Genomic DNA, 5,616 nt, shown 5'->3' on the forward strand with positions numbered 1-5,616 from the left:
CTACATCCAGAAGTATAGATCAAGCTCATCAAATTGTAGCAACTTACACTTGTTTCCTTTATCAAAAAACATTTTTTGTATCTTCCTCTAGTCAATTTCTGATCCTCAAACCATTGGAAGCTAAATTGAATGGGTATTCCTTGGAAGACTCTTATCTGGCCTGGTAGGCTCTGTTTTCTGCCCCTTAGAAGCCAGTTTTCATACAAGAAGTGCATCTACCCTGAGATCGTCAGACCTTTGCTTTTTTTCAACAAAATCATTTTCTTTCCTAACGTATAGTATACCTATACATATGTATCCAGTATGTGATTATCTTGCGCATCTATTCACAAATGACTACACATTTTCCAAATTACCACATTTTGGTGTATAATAGGCACTTGACCAAAAGGTTGGTTTGAACCGCAAGGCCAGCAGTTCAAATCCATCAGTGGCTCCTCAGAAACCCTGTACGTGGTCGCTATGAATCAGAATCAACTTGAGCGCACTTAACAACAGCTGTTAGCTTACCTGAATTATGAAAAATGCTTTTAGATAGACAGCATTCTGAATATACAGGATGGGTTACAGCATAATTTGCTTTAGAAGAGTTCTATAAATTTAGAGCTTTGAGAAACTCTACTTTTGCATCTAACACTTCCAGATGCAAAGGATGCAGCAATATCAACTTGTATTCCAGAGAAATCCCATTCGTTTTTCTGATGATGTAACCATTTCTCCATAATCAACTGGTCTTGTGCAGTCAGATTCACAGAGGGGTTGTCAAGCATCCACAATGGTTTTGGCAGCATCAGGGTAGCACTTGAAGGGGCTCTCAGACACTGTTGTGTTCATATAACTAAGACCTTTCCCAGCGATGGTCTTGGTCATCAATGTTTTCTAATGGTCATGGGTGCTTTTAATAATATTAGTCGCAAACCCCTTAGCTTTAAATTCTGCATTGAAATCAAAGTGGTTCTCTGGTTTGCCAGCAGGAACCTCTGGCCTTCTAAAGCAGTCCACAGTAGATGGAGGAACCCAGGCTTAAGTCGTTTGACATCACTAAAATCATCGTAGTTGGTGGCATCAGGACTATCCACACTAATGGCAATGACTTTCCAGTTGCGTCCCCCTTAGTTGACCATAGCCAAGATGCCCAGTACCCTTCACATGGATGATTTCAGGCCTTGTGCTGACAGACCCTCCTTCTCATCTCACACACATCAGTTGGGTCATTGTCACCACAATAGCCAGTGTGTTTATCATTGTGTCCTGGGTCTTCCTCAGTCTGAGGGGTTGCACTATAGTTCCAGAGGCATCCTTTATAAGGAAATACATTTGCAACATAATGGAGTTTTCCATTTTTTACATCTTGTTTAACTGAGTTTCAAGAACCCTTTGTAACGATCTCCATTTTTGCATTAGACCATTGTGGTACTTCAACTACCACATGGAACACATCCATATCTGCATAAATTGGAATATCATTAAATGGAGATATGTATTGTTCTTTTTCATTTTGGAGGAAGACTCAGCACTTAAGGGTGAATGGTGAAGGGCTCAGTGCGCTCCAGGATATTGAAGCCACTCATGGTGCCAGACATCAGGCTCCATCCCTGAGACCGCACATGGCGCCACTGACAAGGAGCTAGACCTTCAGACTTTGAGACACTCAGCCTTGTGAAGAAACCCTGGAGGTGAGAAGCCACATGGAGAAAGAAAGAAAAGAGGACAGGAGCATCATGGAGCCAGACACATGACCAAAGGAGTTACTTAGACTTCCAACACTCAGTTCCCTCCTGGAGGAGAACTGAGGCTACAAACACATGGCCCCAGTCAAGTCAGGCTGGCTCCCCAGCCTCCGTGGAGTAGAGGCAGCTGTCCCAGCTGTGATAGCTGGAAATCCCGAACCAGGAACACAATAAAATGGTCGTTGATTGTTTTTTCCCTCCTATCAAAGATCATTTATTAGCCCTAATGAAAGAGTGTTCTGAATATAATACCACATACTAAGGAAGTATAATTAAATTAATTATGAATAGTATAATTTTACAAATAAAGTATATGCATAAGCAGTTAAATCCAAAAACACAAAGCAGTTGAGTCAAGTAGCAGCATAGCAATGTCCCTAAGGGATTTCCTCTAAACCACATTTGTTAAAATACAGAATATGAAAATGTTTTCATCCAACAGAAACAACGATAAACCCAAGGAAGGTATAGCACTAAATTTTAATTGGTTACACAACTCTAGACAACTAGAACTTCCTGCATCCACTCCAAGTCAACACCATCTCCTGAACTTCTAGAATAACTTGATAGCTGGTTTCCACTAGTCTATTTTCCATACAGGTGCCCAAGTGATCTTGACAGACAGATTACACTGCTCTTCACTGCATTTCCATTAGTCTTAGATCTGAGCCCTTTCCCATGGCCGCTAAGACCTAATGGTATGGCCCCAGCTTGACTCCAAATCACTTCCCTGGTGCCATGAATGGCTCTAGCCACATTCCCTTGTATGCTGGAATATGCCAGATCTTTCCTGCCCCTTACTTCTGCATTTGCTTTTCTCCTTGCATTGACGGCTCTTCCCCAGGTGTTGAGAGGGTTGATTTCTCCTCATCAATCAACATGAACACCACCTCCTGAGAGAGGCCTTCCTTGGGTGCCGTATTCAAACATGTCCTTCTGCCCTACTTTATTCTGAAAGTCTCTGTTTTAGTTCCTCATCTCTTTCCCCCTTTCTAACAATTTACAGCCACTTTAATTTTTACTTTTTTATTAATCTCTCTTCCTTATTAGCATGTAAGCTCTGTGTTTGTCTTGTCTACCTTGTATCCACTGCTCAGAGCACAGTGCTGGTAGAGACTCAGTTTGTGGGTCAGATGATTGAAATGAATGAATGAAGCTCCTCAGAGACTACCTTATGCTTGATCCATTTCCAAAAGTCCACAGTGCTTAGTCTGGTGCCTGCTTCTTAGCAAATATCTTGTTGAATGAATGTGGTAACGCTCTAACATGGATTGCACATGTGTTCCTTATGGTGGGGGTTGGCATGGGTGGAGAAGTAGAGGAGATAGGACTCGTTTTACCACCCCTAAGGAAACCCTTAGAAGTCACTTCACACTCTTGGGTCGGGTCCAGTTTAAGGAAAGAGAGCGCTCGCTGTAAGAAGTGGTTCTCCCTCCTGTAGTGAGACCTGGAGGAATGAATGAATGAACAAATGAATGGGGGGTTGGTGTGACTGCCTGGGAGACCACACCCTTTCCCAAAAGCTGCATTCTGGGAACAGACAGCTCCACTACTTGCTGTGTAACTTCCAAGTTACTTCACCTTTCCAGGCCTCACTTGTAAAAAGGAGACAATTACAGCAGCAGCTTCATCAGGGTTCAGCTGAGCCCCTGACATTGTAACTGTCCAACAAGATTGAAGGCATTCCCAAGAGTGACTCTCAAGTGAAGCGTCCAGCTGATATGAAGTGAGGGGAGATGCACAAGAATGCCCAAACTTGCAGATAGTACCCATTTGACCTAGGTTCGATGGCTTGATGATCAGAACTCGACTAGAAGAAGATTAAAAAAAAAAAAAAATGTTAAAAGAAGCAAGTGTAAATTGCTACAATTGGATGAACTTGGCCTATACTTATGGATGTAGGAGCTCAAAATACCAACTGAGAGGGAAGAAGTTTTCATCCTGCCTCCTCTGTACACAGAGGTGATAGAGATGGGCAACTTAGACATTGGCTGCCTAATATGGGAGGGGCGATAAAGACACGAAGTGGCTGGCTTACAAGTTTTCCAGAGGGAGTTTAGTTTCAAAGTGTGCAGGGGAAGGCAAAATCCCCACTGAATAGATTTCATCTTGTCTAGAATGGTTTGGTGAAAGGAGTTGGGGATAAGATTCTTATGATTCAATAGTGAGTAATTGTTATTATGACTAATTGCGACTGTCACAACTGTAAAGGTAGAAGTTTTGTGACATAAATTGGGGAGTCCTAGTGTGGTGCTGTGGGTTAATGCGCCAGATTGCAAAGCCATTTGAACTGCAAGGTTGGTGGTTCAAGCTCACCAACTGCTCCTTGGAAACCCTACACAGGGTCGCTATGGGTCAGAACCGACTCGATGGCACTTCACAACAACAACAACAACAGTTAATCTTACATTCCAGGAACAGAGGACCCTAGGACCATCTCAAGGGAGAAGAGCATGAGCGGAATGTGGGACCCTATCCAGAGAAGCAATGACACCAGAGATGGAGGCAGAGATGGGGACATGGAGAGAGGGAGCAGCTGAGAACTCTAGACTTATGGAGAGAGAAAGGCTGTGTGCTGGTGGCCAGGAGACAGGCTTGCAGAATGTGCCCTTTGTTGATTTAAATGATTATATGTTCCTGGCTGTTTTGGTGTACATCCCCGCCACCCCCCCAAAAAAAACAACAACAAAGAAAAATGTAAAAACTCAGGAAATGGGACATAGGAACGCCTGGTGAACCTGGAGCAGACAAACTTGGTGAACAAATAGGACACTTCTGTCTGCACAGCTGCACAATGCATCACTGGCGAGGCTAATTCCTGACCGTCTGCTCTCCCTCCTCTTCCTCCAGCCTCCTTTCCTCTCCCTCACCTTCATTTGCCTTTCTGAAGTCCCTTGGAATTGTTTTGATTATCCGATTCCCTTTTCTCCACACAGAGGAGAGAAAGCCATTTCTATCCTCCAGAAAAACCAGAGTCTCCCAGTCCCAGAACCCGAGACAAGGGACTCTATAAAAATTTGCAGATTTGAAAATCAATAAGCCCTCATGTGTCTGCCCACTTGTTCAGGGCTGGCAGGAGAGCCCAAACCCCCTGCCACTGAATCAATTCGGACTCATAGCGACCTTATACACGGTTTCCAAGACCACCCATTCTTATGGGAGCACATAGCCTCATCTTTCTCCTACTAATAGGTTTTAACTGACAACTTTGCAGTTAGAAGCCAAGGCCTAACCCACAGCACCACTTTTCCTTGGAGGGGAAAGAGGAACCCTTTTTCTCCCCCTCCTCAGATTTCCTGGGGAAGCATGTTGTTGCCCCCACCCATAGACCCTCACTGTCTTCCTTTCCTTCCTCCTTCACCACCTCCACCTCTGCATTCTCAAAGTCTGCCAAGTAGCCTGGGACCAGGTGGGTCAATTTAACTGGGGAGGGAGTTAAAAAACCCATTTAGCCACAAATCTAAGGCACATTTCCTGGTCCTAGCATTAACTGTACACAAGGCTGACATTTTGGTCTGAAAGGCCATACTAGTATACTTCTCATTAGGTTCTAACTGTGGAGGCTAGGGGAAGAGAAATGACCAGCTCTGGACCCACAAGTTTCAACAACGATATGTACTGGATAATATGTACATTGTCAGACCTGGGGTCATCTGTGAGTAAACATTAATAACCTAAAGGCGTAACCCGTGCTGGTCTTCCAGAATAAACAAGAATGTGCATCATCACACATCATGAGAAGTTTGTTCTATGGAGGAAGCCAATAGTTAGTAATGAAGAAGAAGTGGGGTGACAGCTACGTAAGTGAGGGGGTCAGGGAGGACACTCTTGGGAGGTGACACTGAAGATGAGACCGGGAGACGAGAAAGAGATGGCCTGGTAAATG

At 43.9% G+C, this 5,616-nt stretch overlaps 1 pseudogene; it reads right to left on the reverse strand.

Moving 5' to 3' along the window:
- Window positions 1-581: 581 nt before the first annotated feature.
- On the reverse strand, window positions 582-5,178 carry LOC102821042 (annotated as a pseudogene).
- Window positions 5,179-5,616: the final 438 nt, after the last annotated feature.

This window comes from Chrysochloris asiatica, unplaced genomic scaffold, assembly GCF_000296735.1.
Source record: "Chrysochloris asiatica unplaced genomic scaffold, ChrAsi1.0 scaffold00090, whole genome shotgun sequence".
NCBI classification, from domain to species: domain Eukaryota; kingdom Metazoa; phylum Chordata; class Mammalia; order Afrosoricida; family Chrysochloridae; genus Chrysochloris; species Chrysochloris asiatica.